The sequence below is a fragment of the Bacillus rossius genome, chromosome 1 (genome assembly GCF_032445375.1).
Source record: "Bacillus rossius redtenbacheri isolate Brsri chromosome 1, Brsri_v3, whole genome shotgun sequence".
Classification (NCBI taxonomy): domain Eukaryota; kingdom Metazoa; phylum Arthropoda; class Insecta; order Phasmatodea; family Bacillidae; genus Bacillus; species Bacillus rossius.
The window spans coordinates 148,088,696-148,110,324 of NC_086330.1; positions in this window are offsets into that span (position 1 = coordinate 148,088,696).

A 21,629-nucleotide genomic window follows, 5' to 3' on the forward strand; every position below is an offset into this window, starting at 1 on the left:
GGGAGTAAAGAGCAGCTTCCGAGTATCTCCATACAAGATCTCCATAGAACAGTGAATTTAAGACCCTCGTGTATAACAATATACACAGACGCATCTAAAACGGACCCTGGTGTTGGTGCAGCCTGTTATGGTAGTTACAATAACATCTCTGGATTATATTAGGTGCCGCTTATAACCACCAATTACTATGCTGAGGCATATGCGGTATATAACGCATTGGTGTATGTCAGGCAGGAAAACATACAACACCCCATCATTATCACAGACTCATTTAGTTTAATCCCCTCTCTTAATTTCTAACCCCTACCTAAGGAACCCATAGTAAGGGTCATGAAAGATCTTTGTATGGAATTGTCCAAATTGCACATTTCGGTACAATTTATGTAGATACGAGCTCATATTGTGATTCGGGGTAATGAGATGGCTGACGGTCTTGCCAAATTAGCTATATGTGCAGGTACGGTGGTGACCGCAATTTCATATACTATACTCATGCCCTATTTAAACCCACTACTCATGAAGGAATGTGATATGATGTGGCGAGGATATGTACGCCAGCACGACAGAATCTATACAGAACTATATGGGGATAGCGCCGTAAGCAATAACATTGCATTTGACCATCTGCCCCGCGCTATTGCAGTTTTATCGTAAGAAAAAGAAATATTTTTTACATTATGTTATATTAGAGCCGTAATTTCCATGGAATTTATCATGCGCAGTGCACATTGCCAAGTTCGTGTATTTGTTCGCGCGTTAGCGCATGGTACAATAAATTTCATGAATGTAAATAATTTGTTGGCTTTTAATTAATTTTTATATCTCATTTTAAATTTGATTACTCTGCTATTTACTTTTGCCCACTCATGGCATTTGTCGGAGACGTATTTTTTAAACGGAGAAACTTTCTAGTCGGGGGCGGGGACTAGAGTTCGCTCGTGGAACAGTAGCGCTATTTTTTTGCCCTCCTTTCTAACGCGCGTCCGTTAGTACACAAACACTAAATTATATTTGTTTGATATTTTATATAGTAACAAACTTAAGCTTTAATTTATATATATATATATATATTAATACATAATTTTTTATAATAACATATAATTATAATATAATTTTTTTTTCGTAGCCCTAAAGAATGATGTCGACTAGAATGTAAGCTACTTATACCATGACCCACACATTCAAATTCTAATTAATCCAAGTATCATTAAGATATAAATTGTCCACTTCAGTTGACGTATAGGCTGAAATGGTTAAATAGCAAAGTGCTCTGTGCGTTTACTAGGGCTGTATTCCGTTACCGAAATCGTGCACCGAGAGGAAGGTTTGTTTGTCCGAACAAGATATTTCATTATTCGTGGTTGAACAAAAATATACCTACAGTTAAACTAACCTAATATTTTTGGTAATAAGAAATATTTTCTCGACCCACAAAATAGTTTTCGTCAACTCAACAGAATATATTTCAAGGTTTACAAAATCAATTATGCTACACGTAAAATTTTGTTCGGTCAAAAAAATATTTTTTTACTACAATTAAATATTGTTTTGTCATAAAACAAACTTTTCATTAATTAATATTTTTTTTATTGAACTAACGTTTTTTCTTTGAGCATCTTGGTGCGCAGAGGCTAGAAATGAAATAGATTGATCCGAATGAATTGACGACACTGGGGTAATTAGAGACGATAAAATGTGATCGGATGCAAACGGAGCAGTGTTGAATATATAGAGGAACCGGGAGCACCCCGTGGCAAGCAGCGGCAAAGGAAGCGCCCGACATATTTGGGGGCATCCATTTATTACGTGAGGCGATTATTTGACCACCCCCCTCCCCCCTTGCTGAGATGACGTGAGATTTGGCTTGACCCCCTCCCCCCAATCTTACGTGAGATTTTTCAAAATGCGTATTTTTAGTGTAAACACTTTTAATATGTGCTTGATTGCTTTGTATTTATTAAAAAAAAAAAACTAATTTGCTTTATCATTTTAATTTAAAACTAGTTAAGACTGGTATTTAAGACAGAACCTTGTCTAGAATCACAGTGAGAACATCGAACAATTAAATTCTTAAATAGGAACAACTAAGATTCGTCCGTGGGGACTCATGTGTGGTCTCAAGAGTGGCTTTGTGGCGTTCGCATAACCACGATAAATATTATTGTGTAGTATGTAGCCGTATTTTAGTGGAGAAATATGTTTTACTTAATTTAACCCAATTTTCTCGCAATTGTACACTGTTTCTTGCGGAAAAATAATTACGTGATATTTGCCGAGTCCCTCCCTCACCACTACGTGAGATTGGGTGAGATTCGGCTCGAACCCCTCCCCCCATAAACGTCTCGCGTAATGTATGGAAGCCCCCTGTCTCACTCGCTAAAACAACTGGTGTTCGAACACGTGGCGAATGATCTGACCACCTAACTACAGTTTTGCAATTGAATCATGAGCATCAATGCAAGTGTGACGTCGTTCTTCTTTCTCGCGCATCGTCCGCAAGCTCAAGCGATTCACGCGCTGACGTCACAAGGCGTGGTCACAAGGTGGGCACGAAAAAATTTCCAACTTAGCAAGTATTATGATAATTCTAAAATGTGTACTTAACGAGTGCAAGTGTGCAGCTAATTGACACGGGTGAACAAGCAAACTTTCAGGTAACTTACGAGACGAAAAATGTAAAGTATATTTTAATGATTACAACAGAAAAAAACATAAAGTGAAGTATTTTGAAGCTTGTGTGGCCTCAATTTTTTAGTAACAATGGAAAAGCATGGAGTTACAGAATGACAAATCGTGCATGTGCACCCTCGTGCCTTCGTGTGAATATGCGGAATGCGGCCCAGCTCACATAAATGAAGATGGCAAGCAACGAAAGGGAGGAGAGGAAATTAAAAAATTTTTGAGGGGATTTATAAAAGCTGTGTTGATCATGAAGCAGATGTTTTTTTTTTACTACACTGTAAGGTTTTTTCTGTCTTATCACGAAATTAACCACATTCTTGGAAACCAGAGTTAGGCTACCAAGAGTTTTAAATATTAGACAAAGCACACATTGAATATCAAATAACTAATTTATACTTAAAATGTTTCTTTCCTTTAGTAATGTAACGTAACCCGATGTTATATATATTTTAAATAAAGTTACTTTCGGGTGTTCTTTTCGAAAAAAAAAAATAACTCTGGACTCTTGTGGTGCGACCACGGCCGAAGAAGCGATCGCAGCTGTTGTTTGAGGCTAAGCTGAAAGGAGACGGGGGTTGCAACTCCTCTCCTTCGTCGGGGCTGTTTCCCCTTTGATCTCCGGTCCCGGCCAGGCGGCAGCGCGACCCGAGTCCCTGGAGAGACAGGCCCTGACCCTTCTTCCCCTCTTCTATCTCCCGACCGCCCTGTGCCTCACCACGGCTTCCGCGGCTGCTTGACCGCTTCCCTTCCTGCGCGGCAAACACACCAATAAATATCACACACACCTGAAAACGCAATTTTTTTTTGTAAATGGAACCGTTATGTTCATGTAAATTTACCGATATTTTTAAAATCTGTTGATTAAATTAAAAACAACTTTATCACTACAAAATACTACTGGGTTCGAATTCTTACCCGTGCATTTATGCTTTGAGTTATTCCAGTGCCTGCAATAATCCGTTCTCTGAATAGCTTTCCAAAAATAACTGCGCACACAATCAGCACGATGCAACAAAATAAAGTCAAATCGTTGAATATTCGATTATCTTTACCATTTTTTTTTTTTTAGAAAAAATGTGCTTTTTATAAAACGTCAATTAGAATATAAAATTATGCATATTTGTAAGAAATATCAGCATTATCTCGAAAAAAAGTATTTCATATATGCAAAAATAAAAAAGCCATGTTGTACAAAATTACAATAAATATTTTTTGTAGTGTAAAACAAATCATTTTCAACTGTTTTCCAAAGGAATTCTTTGTAAAAGTACAGAAAATGTTTTTCTGTGAACCCCTGTGCTCTATTAAAATTAGCTACTACATCAAAAATGTAAAAGTAAAATTGTAATTATTTGGTAAATATGCCATAGAATTTGTTTTATGTTTAGAGGTATGTATTAAAATTTTCATACACATGTTTTTGTACCAGGACTATCAGCTAATTGTACTGCATCATTTAGTAAATTTTAACACACACAAAAAAACATGTAATTGTTACTACTTTAAATATATATTTTATATTTTTTGGGTTACTTATGTTAATGAACCATCTGTGCTTTAGAAATATTTTTAATTACATCACTTTTAATGATAAAATTTAAAAAAAATTCTAATAATTTGAGTATAATACTAAATTGCTGAAACAACAATTTATTTTTTGACGGTATTGAGTCAAAACCCCTCGGTAATTGTGCATAATTTTGCGTAGGGAAGTAATGTCAATATTCATTTGATTAAATATTTTACTGGTGCTATACAGTAAATAACATAATGTAAATTATAGGTGATTTATTTTTAAAAATGCGTATGTATTTTCGCGGTTACTTGGTCGTAGTAAATTGATTATGATGAATATTAAACACTTTTACATTAAGTGATATAAGTGTGTATACAAAAACAGTTTACTGAAAAAAGGACATTAATTTAACACCATGTGTAAGGGCATATCTGTTCTCCGTTTACATAGAAATGTGTAATTCAACTAGTTAGTTATTAAAATAGTCAGTATTCAGGATCTTTAAAAAACATATGTAAAACATTTTTGTGGAAAGCTATAACACAAAAATAAAAGTGAGATAGTTTTTCGGTACACGCAGTGATGTGTAAACATCTAACCTCGTTAACAAGCAAACTCATGTGTTATAACGTTGTTCATGTTGCAAATAAACTTATAATATGAAACTCAGACACGAAATTTATCGTATGATTCTTTAAAATAATGCCCAACGTGATAAACCTAAATCTCCGGATGCGAATCACACACACATTTTCTCGCCCGCCGCTAAAATTGGCTGGCAGAATTGTAAACGTTGCTTCCAATAATCAAACGCAGTTAGAAACTGCCAGCACAAAACCACTGGAAATTTTAAACTATAAGAAACGGCTCCGATAAAACCCCGACTTTGGAACTGGTTTTCGACTAGGAATTGTATTAAAATACTGTTGATATTGTTCAATTCCATAAACAGTTAATACTATAAAATTTCTACACACGTATAAATTATATGCCTACATGTATGTAATTACCTACTTAGGATATTAACATGAAACATTTTAATACACACAGTAATGAGTAAGTATATGATTGTTTTTTCTTTAAACGAATAAAATTAGTCTTTTAATACTTCCTACAATCAAAACTTTATCGTATTAGGTGGATTATTAATTATTATGTTATAATGTTATTAAAGAATGTGATAAAATATCTCCAGTGACGAGATTTGAACGACGCCCTTTGTGGTTAACAAGCGCTCTACCGTTGTGCTATCAAGCCCGTTAACTATTGGAAGGAGAATATGTATTATTATCAGTTGAATGCCAACCATCATAGGTATTATACAATTTGTGATTACTTTTTACTATATATATATGTATACATATATATAGTTTACCAAATATATTTAGGGTGGTTTCACTATAGTAAAGTTTCATTTGACACACTGAGGCGTGCTACACGCCTCAGTGCCACAAGTTAAGTTTTATTTAGTTTCATTTATTTATCACTTTAATTATTTTTCACTTGATATATAATTAACTTATTTATAATTATTTTGGTATAATTTAATTTTTTTTAGATTGGAGCTGAACCTATATTTTTCTTCGTGTCTGAGTCTAACGATAAATTCGTCACTCAGCTGTCAGCGTACCGAAACTATCGGTCTTGGGGTGTGTTTCGCTTCCCCGCCACTGCACGGCGCCACCGGCGCGTAGAGCCTGAACCGTTGCTGCGGCGCTCGCCGCACTGAGGACGTCGGCAGCGAACTCCTGCGAGTGTGGCCGAGCTGTGAACCTCGTAGCCGTGACCTCGACTAGTTGAAACTGTCACTGCAGGAGGAGCTGAGAAGACCGCGGAGAGTCTGCATTTTGACAAGGAAGCAATGACCACATGCGTTTTGCAGGCAGGCATCGGGCTGAGTTTGGCGTGTGTTGGAACTGACTTAAAATAATAACACACATCGGTCATTGAAGTTAACGCTTTCGGTTGCCAGCCACTTTTCCAAGCTGTGACCTGGGGCTCGATTCTGAAATACGCACTGCGAGCAGGCGGTATGCGTGAGTGTTGGGTTTCCCGCCTGTGGGGCGTGTAGTGGTATTCTCTAATACTATCGACAAGCCACGGACGCTCTCTACAACCGGAGTGTCATTTTACAAGATCCCCAGTTGCGAGGCTATGCAACTATTTAGAATAGTTCATTCTAGTGGCCAGTTAGTGTAGCCTCACGCACAGGAGCTTGGAAATTGATGAACTGTTGTCATGAGCGACGAACTGCGGTCGAACTCCCACCTATGCCTTGTCGATAGGATTTGAGAATACCACAATGAGGCCTACAGGTGGGAGAACCCGTCATCGCTACCGCTGAAATGAAGTCGTCAACATGGCGGACCCACGTGTTGTAGCATAAACCTACAGTATATATATATATATATATATATATATATATATATATATATTCTAATTCATTAACATTGATTTTAAGTAGCAAAACTGTTCTCTAATACAATTTGTAAACTTAAAAAGTCATAGAAAGAAGTAATCACAAATTAAAAAATACGTTAAAAAATTGGCATTACTAAATTGATTACTAACAATCTTAGCGCTTTTTATGTTGTGCTTTCTTAGCGTATTGGCAAAGTGTATGCTTTCAGATAACATATTATTATTTTTTATTGGGTTCAAATACCATTACCAGAAATTATATATATATATATATATATATACCTCTTTATATATATATTTCTTGTGTGCGTGTGTATGTCACTGAACTCCTCCTAGACGGCTGGACCGATTTTGATGAAATTTTTTGTGTGAGTTCACGGGGATTCGAGGAGTGTTTAGATTCACAATTGGTTATTTTATCTCGATTCTGAGTTAAGAAAAAACTAAAAAAACACGCTTTAAAAGCAAAAAAACTAAGCATTGTTGATAATTAGCCTCCATGGCAACGGGCTTTTTCATTGTTGTTGCCTTCTGCGTAACCATGGGAAAGGTTTTTGGTAACGGCAGTGGCGTGCCCAAGAGGAGGGGTATGTATAATGAGAAGATACAAAATGTCCAGCGTAGAAATACTTACCGCCATATCCATATCTCACAAAAAGTACCTTTGGGCAGGACAATGTCTGTCGGGTCCGCTAGAAAGATATATAGAGATATATATGTAGAAAGATATATAGAGAGATAGAGATATAAATGTATAAAGATAGATAGAGACAGTTATAGAGATATACATAGAAAGATAAAGAATTAGAGAGATGACCAGAGATGCTTAGTATACGTTTAAAAAATTACAAAAAAAAATTGATTGAGGCATTGCAACGCATGCCGGGCATTATCTAATATATATATATATATATATATATATATATATATATATATATATATATGTGTGTGTGTGTGAGTGAATATTACACTGTACAAATTTTACTTTAAGCAACAATTATTTATTAATGGTATTTCTGTATCTAATTTCTGTAATAAATATAATACGTAACTACGTAGCCTTTATGTGTAACTTATAAAAAAAATAAAAATAAAAGCATAACAAACTTGAACAAATAAATTAACAATAATTGAACACACGTTTGTAAGTAAATAAATTTCCACATATAATTTATAGATAAACGAATTATCTATAGGTACTGCAACTCTGTTAAATGGAAAACTAGCTGGTTTTATTTCACTACGAAATTAAGAATGATGGGCATTACTATTACGTTAATATATGTGCCTTATTCTTTGTCTCAATTTGTAAGATGATTATTTAATAATTGTTCAAATTGTTTGATTATTTTAACAATCAATAAGTTAAAAAAATTATAGAATTTTAAACTCATAAAGTTAAATTATCAAATTATTTCTTTGAGCTATCTCGATGAAGTAACTAATTATGTTATAGTTAAATAAATCTTCATTAAATCACATCCCATTTTCATTATATTCTTTTTTACTTAATATTTCTGGGTTTTCACATAAACACAGCAGGAATATTCAATTTTTATTAATTTAAAAATAGCACAGAATATTTTTCTATACAGTAAATTAAGACACTTTGTTGCATTTTAAGCAAATGAAGCATAGAAGAATAAATAACAAATGTCCATTCCCCAGGTTACTTAATTTTAGATTCCACTGCTGATACGTTCGTGTCCTTTCAGTAGGTATTTGGTCAGATTATAGCCATGTGTTTATTTATACTCATAAATGTGGCTACTTTGGTCGGCATCTATGAAGGCTGTTTTTCTGTTAGCACATTGTGTATCGTATGTGAGAAGAACCGAATTCATTCTTCTCTCCTGATATACCAACTGGCATGCTTACTTTTATACCTTCATATGGGGATGGCAGACGTTATGGCAGAAATTAAACATCGTGTAAAGCGGGCTTAATCGCTACCAAAAGTGTCTCTGCTGGTCAACATGTCAGAAAATTTATTTAAATAAAAATATTATTCTCTAAACTTGTTCATGGAATATGATAGATAATTCCTATTATTAGACTTATTTTAATTTTTGTAATTAAATTTTTACATATGTGGTATAATACACAATAATTCACTTGTAAAATAAAAACTTTATTTTTGTTTATTTTCAATATATTTTGTTTAGTAAGGTTTTCTTTAAGCTTCCTGTTTTTAAACCACGAAGACATCGCTGCTGAAGTGTGCACTGCAATATTTCATGCATTAATATTGTACCATTAACAGAGCTTTACAAAGATAAATCAGGTTAAAACTTATTTTTACATAAAACCACTTTTTTGACACAGTAATAATAATTTTACTTAAACAAGGAAGTTATTGTGCAAACACAGAGATAGTGAGAAAAATTATTGATTAATTTTTAAAAATGTTTTTTTCTTGGTAAATTTGATGTTGTATAGTGTCTGTATATCTGGGTAGAAATTTCTGTAAATGTAACCAAATACTTAAAATACGCAAACATTTTAAGGCATTGATTATAAAATAATGTTAACAGTGGGGTTGATTTTTTGTAATTTTCTTCTACACGTCACTTAAAAAAAATAATGCAAATTGATGTGTGATCATATGAAAAAAAAATTCAACGAGCTCTGGACTAAATTAGATTAATTTTTCGTTCTTGATGGACTAATTTAGAAATGTATTCAACTAATAATATTTTAAGAAATGTACAAGAGAATTTAGGTTTGATTTAACGCAGGAAACCTTTAATGTTTACCTAATTGTAAAATAACATGCATTTAATTTATAGGGATAGTTAATATCCAAAGTAATTAATGTGTTCATCTTAATAGTTCAAATTGACAACGAGGTTAATAGGTTATTTTGTGTTAGTTTATTACTGTGTTGCATAACTTATTAACCTTTTTAGATAAAAGTAATAAACCATTTTTTTAGGTAACAACCAAGAATCAAATAAATTTAAATATATCATAAACGAAAATCCTCAGTTAAAGAAAACCAACCTGCATTCCTATAAATTGTTCGTTTAATATAAACAATATACGAGCGTTACTTACTTGTAAATTTCTTTCAGTTACAAAGTTAATATATATTTTAATTACTTTTGTTTTTATTGTTTCTTTTAAAATCGATACTTAAAAATTTATGTAGGCCTAACTATTATGAATAAACAGATCAAATGTGCAGAAATATGTATTTATTAAAATATTAGACCAAGAAGATAAATAACATATTAATAATAACATTTTTGCATAAGGTAAAGTATATATAATGTAATAATGAAGTATATACAAAATTAAAATATAAAATGAACTGACAGGATCTTAAACATGTCTTGGCGTTCATGTTTCTTTCTATGGCACCATGCACTTTACCGTTGCGGTACATACTCGCATAACCTTCAAACTTGAGACGTTACTTTATAAATGTAATGAAGCTAGTTAAATCATGAATTCTTAAAGTTGTGTTTATTTCATTTTAAAATTACTTAAGTCATAAAAATATATTCATTTAACACACCAATATTTTTGGTAAGTCTCCCGATGTCCAGAAACGCTAACATAAGTGGCTGCATGCTGTCACACGCGCGTGTCCGCCATCTTGACAGCTTAGGCTCGTGGGTATAACGCTATTTCCCAGCATTCAGCACTAGTGGTACCGCCCAGTAGTGCGCAGTGCTCGGAGGCTACGACAAGTAGGCGGGAGTCTTGATGTCGCCTACCCTGTGTTTTTGGCATCTGAGAATACCGATGCTGGCGGAAGACGGGTTGTCGTGTGCGTGAGTCACGACAAGACGTGGCTAGTACATTTCAGAATCGAGCCCCAGGGCTTGTCGCTAAAAGGTGCTGCAATTACTGCGCAATAAAACTGTAGCTGGTGTCTGATTTTGTGGAGTGCAACCATTTTTAATATGACGGTAGCCATTTTCAAACTGTTTTTCGTTGCGGCGGACAATTTAAGGGTCTTGGAAACTTTCAAGCAGATTTTGGCATTTATAAAATTTTTACCTGCCTATAGTATGGTTGGACAGTAATCTCTTTGCACATTGGCAGGTGTTTGTTTGCTTTTACTGCGACTAATACTTTTTATACTTTATCAAAAGTGCCTTTTCTATAACGAGCATGCTGTCACCTAGACGCGGAGAAAAAGTTGTAATAAAACGATTGCGATAAACCCCTCTCCCCTTTTCACCTTCTCGATGGTAGCGGCCCATGGATGTTATCCTCTTCCGCGACGGGCGGTTGCGAGCCGGAAGCGATATTCCAGGGCGATTCTGTTGTTTCGCCCCAACGCGTCTCACGTGTCGTCCCGCCGCAACATCCCCTCCCTCCCCCCGCCCTACCCTAGCCGCTGCTGAATTATTCATGAGGTGTTCACTGAGCGCGAGTCGCGAGCCCGAACACTCCCGGGCGGCGGGTCCAGGCGTGCGCTGTATTATTACAGAACTATTCATGTTAAATTAGAGATATTTGTAAGTTTTAACATTTACATGAAAACAAATGTATCACTACAAAAATAGTGCTTGCAATAAAGATGTGTTTGGATTATTACTCCGGCATTTATGCTTTTGTGTTGTGCCAGTACCTCCAATAGTTATTAATAAACCGTTCCTGTATAGTTTTTCAGCACTTACTACGTATATTAATATGTAAAACACAACAAATTAAAATCAAGTAATTCAATATTCGATTATCTTTTCCATGGTATAAAATTTTATGCTCGAAAGAAAAATATATTAAAATATAACATTTCTGCGTCAATTTTCTTAAGAAATACCCAGTACGAGCTCGAAAAACGTATTTCACACATGCAAAACTAACTAGAGCCATGCTTTGTACAAAGCTACAATATTTCTTGTAGTATCACAAGCTATATCTTGACAACTTTGTTTCCCAAGGAAACCTTTGTAAAATGACAATAAATTTGTCGTGTGTGGATATAAACAAAGAGTAATTGGGTAATGAAAAAATATAGGCATCATAAATTGTAGATAACGAAAACTGCACGCAACAATCAGAAATATAGTATTGTTTCCTATTATAGCACACTTGTTCTGAGGGGCTGACGCCACAGTTGAGTAGCCGAGGAGCGAACGACCTGCAGGAAGTGTCGTAACAATAAGTGCAACGCCAGAGCAGCGGGAGACAGTTCTCAACCCATGAAAGCTCTCATCCCAGCTCGCGAGGATGAGACACCCGAATAGTTCCGAAGTTCTTCGAAGTTTTCCGATCTTTCGTGAAAAAAAAAGACATATAGCAAGTATTGATATATTTTCACGGTCATAGAGAGTTTGAACCTAACGCTAGCCAGCCTTATGGTAACCTATCCTAACCTAACCTACCACCCGCGTGAACTGCGGCTGTGCCTGAGCCAGTGAGCCAGGCAGCGCCGCGAGCTGGCTTGACGGCGCGCTCTCCCGAGGACGAGGCGGGACGCGGTCTGCCGTCGCCCCGCGCCCCTCTCCGGCAGCCCCAGCTCGGCGCAGTGGCTCTGCTCTACACACATCTCTCACATGCTCAACGTAACAACAAGAATTATTACACGTGACCCTTGCTTTCATCAAACTCACAAGAAATTATCATTATATATGAAAACAAAACAGCTTTGAAAATAGGATACTTGCGCAATTACATTCTCGCGCACTTACATAATTGCGGACTCGCATACCTGCACACGTTATTGTATATATGTTAAGTTTGTTTTTTTGGTGTACGTGTTAAATGGTAAATGAATTTCTCTAAAAAATACACTCTTTATTTCTTTTGCTAGGGAGGGAAGGTTTTCGCACGTCTATGTGATCGTAACTAAAATGTAAAGTTAGCGGTGTTAGGTCAGATACCTTTGAATACTATAATGAATGAGTTCTCGCATTTATTTTTTTTTTAAATTTTATTCCGACTGTGAAACTGCAAGAGCGAGTACCAAACTTCGGATATGTTCGGGACAGCTCGTAGGTTTGAAAGCAAGGAACGAAGGGGGGGGGGGGGGGGGGGTGGGCAATGGAGGAGCATGACCTTGCAGTCCGACCATGCTGTCTGATTCGTTTTCTGTAGCAGCGTGCCACATTCACGTGTCTCTTATGCATTTTGTTCACATTATGAATCATAGAGGGCAGCACTGTAGATTGCTTGGCTTTACACGAGAGATTTTTACGAAATTGAGATTAAATGAAATGCAATTTCGATACATTTATGGAAAATATATTAGTTTAAAATATGTTTAGGTCTAAATTGTATATATTCATGCCAACAAACATTTATAATTTTTATTAACGTTTTCAGTTGCTTCGATTTCCGTTTCAAGTTAGCGAGTAACAAATGCTACAAATTTTTTCCCAAGCAGAAGTTATAAAAATCCAAAATTAAAATGTTTGTTTGGAAACAATTATCGTACAACTTGTTTATAATTAACATTCTTCTTATTAGCGAATATTGTTTATGACTTCAGACGCAGATGGTGCTGTCTGATCTGCCTGACTTTGGAAGTTGAAGTTTGCCAACTCCGGTGGGACAGATCTGCTCAGCGCGACTGTACCATCAGCACCCGACGCATCAGACAGACGCTGCAGCGCGAATGTGGCAGGGCCTTAGGGCCCCTTTCGGACGAGGCGACTAGTTGATTCCACTGATTGGACGGACGGGTGGGAATGAGTGTGGCAATGCAGCACATGATTGTGTACCGCCCGAACCCCTTCACATGCTGTCAACTCTTCCGCTATGGCGATAGGCCAGAGTCGCTCACGTCCTCATACCCACCGTGGACTCAACACAAGACACTACTCGGCATTCATCCTTACAGTCGCCTATTTGAGTCCACAGAGGGAAATTCCACCTGTCGGTTTCGACGTGGAGCAGTTGGTAGTAGTCCCGCGATATGGGATATGTGTTGTCAGGCATACAGCGATAAAATCAAAAGGGGTGTAAGTCTGGAGAGAAAAGGCACGAAAACTCTGTGCCGATTTTAACAGAATGGAGTCTGCCAAACCAGGTGCAATCAGTAAATACATTCCATTCAAATTATTAGAAAAATTAGAATCTAACATCTTACTGACCTTCCGTTCGGGAGAGATATTGATTCCACAAGTTGCCTGTTGTGAAACCAACCCAAAAAAGAGTCAACTAGTTGAGTCAACCAGGCAAATTAGTTGAACTACTAAACCAGCTGGTCTGAAAGGGACCTAAGAGCGTTCAGGCGGCTCACGTAAGAACGACATTCCCATTTCTACTGTCGGCAGTGAAGAGGGTTCCGGCATGATCCAGGGGCGCTGGCTAACGATGCCCTGGCGTCTGGATCTGAGACTGCACTTCCAGGACATTCAGTTCAGCTGTAGAGAACCGCGTCGTCAAATTGCAACGAAAGCAGGCGATCCAGACTAAAAAATTGTTTAAACGAAAAACATTGTATTATAATTCCTTTCAATTCTGATATTTGTTGATAAATATGCGTATGAAAAATATATTCATTATCATTAATGAAAAATATATTAATATTCTAAAATGCATTAGTCAGAACAGAAGCTATCAGAGGATAAACACTAGATTGCGGTATCGAAGCTGTTATCTGAAGTTAACCCCTCTGCTATATCAACCTCTAAATAATCCATTACCCCAAGATTCTAGGGTATATTTTGTCTTCGAGCAAAATAACTATTTTCTGACATTCCAGACAAGTTTATTTTTTTTAGAGGTACTTAATGGTAAAACATTGTTTCTATTAAGTGTATCCACCTTTATCATGAACAAGCCTAAAACGTTTTGAAATAGCTGTCAGACTGATAACCGTGGTTATGTTTTTGTGGCAAATGTTCCGGTATTCGTTGCTGGATTATTTGAAAACTGTAATTGATTGTGTTTGGAAAATCTAAAATAGGATGCAAAAGATGTTGGGTGCGTGTTATAAACATAAAAGATCAATAATACAAGGGAGGATTGACAAAAGAACGACGTCAAAAATATAATTAACCCTACATGACATATATATGTAGCAAGTGGAAATATGAATGCACTGAACATTTAATACAAATATATATATGTAATTGGCATTAGTAACCAGCATTTAGACACTAGTACTTATTAAAAGTTGTATTCTTACCTTGAGATATTGATTTCGTTCCCCTTTTTATATTTACCGAAACTAGATGCCCATCCACCAACCCGGAAATACGCCATCCAATAAGGAACTTTCGCCATCATGGAAGTGACGTAACTGTCGCTGTTTACTTACCCTGTTGACGCTGTGTTATTTTTACTTCTAACTGGGCAATGGCGTTCCCATACCGCCGGCAGCTACATGCTGTCACGGGAAAGGCAATGCGGCCGCCAGGTCTCTCGAGACCACATGTGGACGGGTTGAATTGATTCTTATGGTCATTGCCATTGCTGTTTTACATTGCATGACAGAAAACAAATCTCAAGAACGAACAACAACCAAGATGAATACATAGACACACAGAGTACGAGCCAAAAATTAACATTTGTCAAATGTTAAATACCTAGACATCACAGAGAATTATATGAAAGGAAATATTGTCACGCTGTAAAATTTTACGTGAAAACGTTATTGAACTTGGTTTTGCGCAGTGGTGCTTTGTGAGCCCGCTAAGTGCCTGATGCTTGCTTGCGACACTCGGGTGTTGTTTCTTTTTCTTCGCGGCGCGGTAGATTGCGAACATTCTCGGTTTATCTGGGGCGGTGGCGTGATTGCTGCTCGATGCCTGGCCAGCTGCGGGCAGTTGTTTCGACATCGCGGCCGGGAATCTCCGGGAGCGTTGGCCGGCCGTTTTGTTTTCGCTGCGTTGCTGTTTCTGCGCAGGCGCGCTCGCCTGTTGCGCTGGTGACTGTGTCGCAATCTGGCGGAAGGAATGCAAGTCTGGCAGGGCGTCGGAGAGGGGATAGCGTCGTTTGGCCGCGTAGTAGTTGTTGCGACACCGTGGCCGGGTTTTGCATCCGCGTAGAGTGTTCTCGATGTGATGACGATGTGAGTGGGAATTAATAAATGGGCCACCCAGGGTGGGCCCGGGTGGTTCTTCTCCCTGAGGTGTTTGGAGACCGTCGGAGCCTCCCTGGCTGGCTGCAGCGTGCTGCCGTTTGAAGAAGGTGTTGTAAGTAATGGCGAACTCGTAATTAACTTTTCATCTCGTGACTCTGCTAGATTAACATAAAGCATGTGGGCGTATTTCAAATCGTGTTAAGATGGCTTAACTTTTTGTTTATTTCCAGGAGTTTGGTATCCAGAAATGTTAAATTACGTTTGTTAATTTAGCCTGAGGATGGGTCGAGGTTTTTTTAAACATTAATCATTTCATTCTGAAAGTTAATACTCATAGGCATAAATAGGGATTAATAGAGACTAATTATTGTTTATTTATTGCCAAGGAGTGTTTATTTATTGTGAAAAGAGTAGTTTGACATTTATTTATTTATGTGTCAGTCAAAGTTTACATGAAATAAACCTGAAACGTTGTGGGATGAATAATACTTTTTTTTTTTTTTAGTAAACACACCATACACCCCCTGTCTCAATGAGGTTAGACGTCCCTGTACCAGCTCTACTCCTAACCCTCCCCCCTATCTTTTTGAAATCTTAAGATGTTGGTTTCTTATTGTTATTTTGGGTGACTTATTGCAAATCTTGACGGATTCCGATCGATTCCGCCACAATATATCAGAACAAATAATAAAAAAATAATAAATGTGAGCGAGTCTCTTAGTACTTGACAGTTGAACCTCGGTACCTAACAAGCAAATTAATGTGTTCTCATCATGCAAATAAACTTGTAACACTAAACTCGGACATTAAATTTAACGCACAATTCTTCAAAATAATGCAGAGCGGGATAAATAAACGAAAATAGTTTTGAATTACATTTATTGACTCCAATCACACGTAGTACGCGCACCTGCCGTTATAAATCGCTGCTGGAGCAGCTAATTTGACTTTCGAATCATTCTATTTGTAGATTGAAATTCTAAACTATATAATGAAACGTCTCCACTAACTTAACGATAAAGACTTAAAATAACTAATACCCGGCTTTGAACCTGATACTATCATTCTTGTTAAAATTCATTAAACTGTTCATATTTGAAATTTTTCCTTTGACTGTAAAAACTTTGGTTGGTGCCATCCGCCACAGATGGCAGCAACGTAGTTACACATTTCCGTCCCACGAGACTTACGTTCCAATCCCGAAACCACTTCTACCAAATGTATGTATACCGAGAGCTATTATGTTTACACATCATCCTGAGATTCTGGACAAAACAACGACTACAGCACGGAAAAACACAAAACACCGTATGCTTTCCACGACGGAACGGGAAATCTGCTCCCGTCTTCAGGCAAAGACAGACCCCATGGCGAGAATATAATTTATATATATTGATCCGTATTTTTTTCCATCTTCTGTTTGACTCGCAACGTTTCTGATGGAGAAAAAACATATCTTTGTGAAGGACCCGGGGGGGGGGGGGGCAGGAAGAGTTGGTAGGCTTTCATTTCCACACGTTTTCCTTTTGTTCTCTCCCACGAGTGCGAACATCGATCAGGCGCGAGACAAAGTTCTTCCAAATGTTCTTGGGACGTTCGCTCGTAAGGAAAGCGGGGCTGCTTCCAGCGAATTGCCTCTCGCGACGTCTGCTCCAACACCCCGGTGAGCGGTCGCCGCCGCGAGGGATGTGCAAGGCTGGAGCCGAACTGCGCTGTCGGCAATTCCCACCTTAAAATAAACGAAGACAGTGCTGATCGAGAATTATTTCACGGACGTGCGCCATTGCTGTAATTTACAACGCACAGAAAATAAAGAGTACTTTAACAAAAGATTCTATTGTAACCCAGTTGTCAATAAATGTTTTTTTTTTCGGCAAAAACTTCTATAATGCAACCATCAAGCATTAATGAAAAAGTTTGGCATCAAACACTACTCTACATTTAGTTATGTGAAAGCCTCTGTTGTCAAAAGCTTTAACATAATTTTGCGCACCAAGATGTGGAGACAGTTCATGGCTGACGGAAATTATAAGTGGCTGGATATCATGCCGAAACTAATAAGCGAATAAAAGTCCACGGTTAATTCTAACACGATAATGAAAACCAAAGACGTAAAGGACGATCAACTGCTTCGAACAGTGTTTTCCAACATGAAGAAGAAATATCCACGGAAGCCTAAAGCTAACGTCGGTGACATTGTGCGGATCTCCAAGTAGAAAGGCATCTTCGAGAAAGGTTTCACTGCGAATTGGAGTCTCGAACTTTCCCATGTGACCCATGTTTGCGAATCGGAGCCTAGGACCTAATACCTCAAAGATTTAAAACACAGGCCTATTCTTGGCGGCTTCTATGCCGAAGAGATTCAGCCTACTATGTATCCTGATACATACTTGGTGGAGAAGATTCTCAAACGAAGAAATGGACGTCATGTGGTGGGGCTTCCCATCTCGCTTTTATGTATGGGTAGCAGATGCATAAATCGAGAAACTCTAGTAAATTACTTGTTTTTTGTAGTAGAGCAGTTATAATGTAATCATTTTTTATTTGTAATTTTGTTGTTTCATTTCTTTAACCGGTAATTTTATTAATTAAATTGTCTTTTGGTATCGAAGGATCGAGCCAAGCACTGTATGCAATCAAGTAAATCATTATTTTAATGAGTGGTAGTTTTATGAGTTTTGGAATTTTTCCCGAATTTCTAACTAAATAATTACAGATTTTTTTTTAAAGAAATTGGTTTAGACGATCGACAAAATGGAGGGTAACAAGATAATAAATAAAAGCTGCACTCTATTGGGAAAAAATTAAATACTATGGTGGAAGCGCAATCTAGCAGGTGAAGTTTTCATACCTTCTATTTAAATTTTTATAAGTCCGAATATGTGTGTTATTTTTTATATACCTTTTTATTTCTCAGTCTGGTAAATATCTCGATGGCCGTGCGGTCAAAGGGGTATGCTTTCCAACTCGAGGTCTGAGCTTTCATGTTTCGAATCACCTCGGTTCCAATGTATTTTTTATAAAAAAATTTAATTTAATATATCGATAAGGACCACAACAACATTGGCTGGTAATGGAACATCAACCTTATACAGTCTGTTGCTGGTACTCTCTAGGAACAAACAGCAGAAACAATGACGTTGGTATCCAAGATGGCGACCTCGAGCATAACAGAAAAAACCAAGATGGTGGTCGTAATGTCATCCAAGATAGACCTCCCACAGAAGACAACACCAAGGTGGCGGACTTGCTGACAGAATCGAAAAAAAGTGATTGTAACATCCGATCCAAGATAGCGAACATGACATTAGAATTCAAGATGGCAACCATAACTAAAAGTTTAACGATGACATTATACATGTAAAAAATGGCGGCCGTAAAAAAAATTGTAACATTTGGCGAGTGAGATGCTAGATTTCAAGATGCCAGAACTCAAGATGGCAACTGTGAAAAGTCAAAATTCAAGGTCAAAGGTCAACACACCCACACCCACACCCACACCCACATTCCGACTCAGTTTCAGGAGCAGTTATATATTACTGTGGAATACCTTGCAAGCAGACACAGTTTGGAAGTGGTATTATTTTAAAAGAAGTATTATAAAAATGTCTATTACAGATATATTTAGTTTGTATTATGATTTATGATAATTCTTATTTTATACTAATGAAAAGTATTTGGAAATACTATTTTTGAATTAAATATTTTTTCGTTTACTTATTGCATGCAACAAACCAGATTTAATGGTTTCTATACATAATAATAAGACAAAAAATTTTGTAAGAAGTCTTATAAGTATTGATTTGTGTCTAGCTCTTGGACTACACAGAAAAAAAATCTGTACTTTTACAAAACAATTATATTGAAATCAGTTTCCAAGGAATGGTTTGTAAAACTATAAGAAATATATTGTAACTTTGTGCAACACATGGCTAAGATTTTTTTTGTTATAAATTTCGTTTTTAGAGATCATGCTCAGTATTTTTTACGAAAATTGGCGCAAAATGTTGTATTCTAATGGATTTTTTATTCAAGCATAATTTTTTCAACTATTATGCTAAATAATTTGCGCAGATAATACTGGAAAGCTATTTCGGTAGTGTTACACAAATAACTTTTAACTATTGAAGGTATTGGGACAACGCAAATCATAAATTCCCGGGTATGAATCTGAACCCAGTATAACTTCGAACACTATTTTGTAGTGATAAAGTTGTTTTCACGCAAATGTACAAATTTACGCAACAAAACCTGAGTAGTATGTAAATGGGCATACTAGATCAGGATGCAGGTAGTGGATTGAAAATTGCCGGTCCGCCATCTTGGATTTGTGACGTCACGACGGCAAAAATTCCTCAAAAATCCTCAAAAATGACTCAAAATGACTCAAAATTTCCCGTTTTAAGAAAAAATTTCCCGTTTTCAAGGGAAAAATTCCCGTTTCGAGGGAAAATTTCCCGTTTTAGTCCTTAAAAATCCCAGCGGCTAGAAATGTCCTGATAGAGGCTTAAGCATCCTTAACTCAAGCCTCAGTTAAGCCTCTATCAGGATGTGACCTTGACCTTTGACCTTGACCCCGACGGCCATCTTGGATCCACCATCTTGGATGATGTCATTTCGTTTTCTCGAACATTCCAGCATTGTGTTATCCACCATTTTGAATTATGACGTCATCGCTGCAATTTCCGTTACGGCCGCCATCTTTAAATTTATTATCCGATTTTAATGAAAACAAATTTTAAAATTATAAAAAAAATTAAATAATATAAGTTAATAAAATATTTATAAAAAACAAACATTAACGACACGGAGCTCAGAGTCCTCGGTTCAAACCCGACGAGTGCAAAAAAATAAAAATGGCAACCGATCCTTCCCCCGCGGTGGCTGCAGGCATACTGACTGCCACCACTTTTTTTCAAAGCATATATATCGTCAGGTAGTATGACGTCATGTCCGCCATCTTGTCCTCGTCTGCTGGAAGCCATCATCAGTGTATCGTCGGCGAGAGTGCGCTGAAGCCATGTTAGTTTAATTCTTATCCGCTAGAGTGCAGTAATCATTTATTATTGCTGTGACACCCGACATATTGTCATTTGGCCGCCATCTTGAAAATCCATAATTATTTAGCTAGAAATTCGGGAAAAATTCCAAAATTCATTAAATAAATTTGTAATCTATATACTGATCGATTAGGTCGACTAAGGTCCTTGGTACGATCTAGGACGATGCAAAAAAATTAAATATAACATCAATTTAACATAATAGTAACAGGTTCGAGGAATTAAACACCACAAGTTCTTTTACAAACATAATATTTATTACATAATTTCTATTCTACTACAGGATCATTTGCGAAAGCCAGCAATCTTATAATCATTTAGTTCCGCAGCGGTGTGAAATGACTAATTCTTAGCTCCAATCGGTTTATACTAGACAGAGTCCAGCCAGAACCTTTACAGACATAGTCCACCTCTTCTTGACAGAGTTTCGGGATATCGTTTTTAACAGTTTGCTTCACATCGTTAGAACTGTAAATTACTGCAGCCGATGTCTTGAATGCACACTTCTTCATTTTGTCATCGAACGGATATGGCTTTCCATATATACAGTCCAACCACAAGTTATATTTCAAAGGTCTGTTTGTAGCTACATCATCAGTAAGCTGATTGATTATGTCCTCTCTGATATCATCAAGAAAATTACAAATGTCTTTCGACTCACCTAACGTATTTAAATAATAGAAGTCCTTCAATGTTCCACGAAATGCAGACTGCGCCAAGTAGAAGCCATTATCGTTCACTTGTAATGCGCCGAACACAGTCTTAGGTTTATTTTCCTGTTCAGACGCCATACCAATCGGTTGCTGCACATCGGTTTTCTTGCTTGTACGCTCACGAGCCTTCAACCTAAACTGAGGAGTCGAAATTTCTGCAGGTAGTTCAGCAGTAGGCACACGGACTTCACCTTTACAGTTTTTCGCATGTCGTCGCAAATTATCAATTCTAGTAAACCATTCATGAC